Raw genomic sequence first — 2,374 nt, 5'->3', positions numbered from 1 at the left:
GAGGGCAGCAAGGCAGGCCCTACGAGTGGAGGCTACTGTGTCCAGTTCTGGGCACTGCACTTCTGGAGGGATGTGGATAGCATTAAGTGGGTCCAGAGGAGGGCCACTTGCATGATCGAGGGCAGCAAGGCAGGCCCTACGAGGAGAGGCTAAGGGACATGGATCTGTTCAGCCTTTACAAGAGAAGACTGAGAGGGGATCTAGTGGCCATCTATAAACTTACTGGGGGGACTAGAGGGAAATGGGTGAGACCCTGTTCCCCTGAACACCTCTGGGAGTAACAAGGAATAATGGCCACAAGTTAATTGAGAATAGGTTCAGGCTAGACATCAGAAGGCATTACTTCACAGTCAGGGCAGCCAGGATCTGGCACCATCTTCCAAGGGAAGTGGTGCTGGCTCCTACCTTAGGGGTCTTTAAAAGAAGGCTTGCTAATTACCTAGCTGGAGTCATATGAGCTTAAACTTACCAGGGGCCAGGCCCCTGTACTGGGGTCATATGTGCCCAGCATTCTTTCCTGTCCAGGGTTGGGGATCAGACTTGATGATCTGCTCAGGTCCCTTCCGACCCTACATCTACAAATCTATGAAGCCTTAACTTAACTCAAAAGGGCTAAATGTAGTTGATTTTTTCTGTATAGTATGTGCTGATATTGTTTTATTGTCTTTTTCACAAACTATGCTAACAAAATAGCCTTGTTATATTACACTAAACACAGGCTTTCAGATACAACCCAGTTATTGTGTCATAATAGCCATCTCTGAAGTGAAGTTCCCATTTATAATATTATGAAGTACTGTATTTACACTAAATTACACAGAGAACCTAAACACATGAAACACTTTTCAGATTATTTTCTAGACTTCTAAGAGCTCTATGACCTACACTAGTCACAATACTATAATTTTATTAAGCACATAGGTCAAATAAAGCCTTGGATAGCTGTTATTTCTGAACAGCCTCAACTTGTAGAAGAGATAGACAAGGCACAATTTTAAAATATTCTAGTGTTTAGACATGTGGAGGATGAGTTGGATCTTAAAAGGAGGGACACTATAGATGCATTTGATTCACAAACCCTATTAAAATAAGTTGGAGCATCCACTAACTGACAAGAAAACATGTCTGTTGAAGGCCAAAAGTGAATACCAGCTGAATTGATTTAGACAATCACTTGAGACAAAACTCTGCAGAAACACTATGAGCCCAGTTTAATGAAAAAAGAATAAAACAATTAACCATGCAAGTAAGGTATAGTTCAATTTTTTACATAACAGCTTAGCCTATATAAAATGTCACACAGATCTAAATGGAATAATCAAACCTTCATTGATGTTCCTGACAAAACATCTCTTAGAGCTGAATAGATCCGCTGGAAAACAAAGTTTAAAAAAAATCTGTATATTGTGCTCTTCTGTTTGCTTCTTATCTGATGAGACTAGTCCCTTATTGAATTCTATATCTTTTTAATAAAATAGAGAACTATGTATATGATATTTGGAAGGACTTCACTTGATGCCTAGTGTAAATATAAATTTAAATAGGGCCTTTTATGTCACTTTCTATATTGCAACATTCATCTCTCTAGGACTATTTGCATGAAGAAGTCAGTAGTTAACAGCTGTATGGTGCCATCTGACAACTCCAACTGCACACTGTATCAACCTAATACATTTGTTTTGATAAAGATTTAAAACTTCCTGTTTTAGACCATACTTGTAAGCATACTAGAAAGATGAGGAGATTGGTAACCAGGGCCCTACTCTCAGCTCTGACTCTACAACTTATCTAGGGAGACTTCACTGTGATACAATCCCTGACATTCAGCCTTTATTTTCTTTTTTGCTCAATTTTGTCTAATATTTAATATCGCTTAGACTTTCGGCTCAGATGCAATGTAGTTTACCTTATTGCAGGACCGTAGACAGTTCCTCCTTCTTCCAGGAGCATCCATCCTTCAAATATTTGGAATAAAGCCATTCTATCTGTGGACCAGTCCTACATTCCTGGTATACCCAGATCTCCGAATGAGAGAATGTGAGATTTAATGCATAATGAATGCATGATCGGGCTTTTGGCCTTGGCCGTTTAGCCAAGCAATTAACGAATCACAGAACTTTAAAAGACACATGCAAAAGTACCATAATCAGAAATGTAAATTAACCATAGTACCTTGAAGAAGCTAATTAAAAGCCTAATAAATCCATGTACTGATTAATTAATTCCATTAGAACTCCAGAATAAGGAGGAGAAGCAGATTTTCATTTGTGCGGAAAAATGCTTTTCAGGATACCTAGTGAGTCAGACCGACACTCAAATTTAGAAAATTACCTGACAAAAATAGAAACACAAATTATAACCTAAAAATATCTTA

General features: G+C 38.6%; 1 long non-coding RNA gene across 1 annotated transcript in view; it reads right to left on the bottom strand.

Annotated features, from left to right (window-relative positions):
* LOC109322565 overlaps positions 1 to 2,019 on the bottom strand; it is a 34,502-nt gene extending 32,483 nt beyond the window's left edge. The window contains exon 1 of the long non-coding RNA XR_002104403.1: positions 1,907 to 2,019. This is a non-coding gene — a long non-coding RNA (uncharacterized LOC109322565). The remainder of the gene's footprint in view (positions 1 to 1,906) is intronic.
* Positions 2,020 to 2,374: the final 355 nt, after the last annotated feature.

Source organism: Crocodylus porosus, unplaced genomic scaffold (assembly GCF_001723895.1).
Source record: "Crocodylus porosus isolate Cpor-Errol unplaced genomic scaffold, CroPor_comp1, whole genome shotgun sequence".
Lineage (NCBI taxonomy): Eukaryota > Metazoa > Chordata > Crocodylia > Crocodylidae > Crocodylus > Crocodylus porosus.
This window is presented reverse-complemented; position numbering and strand designations above follow the sequence as displayed.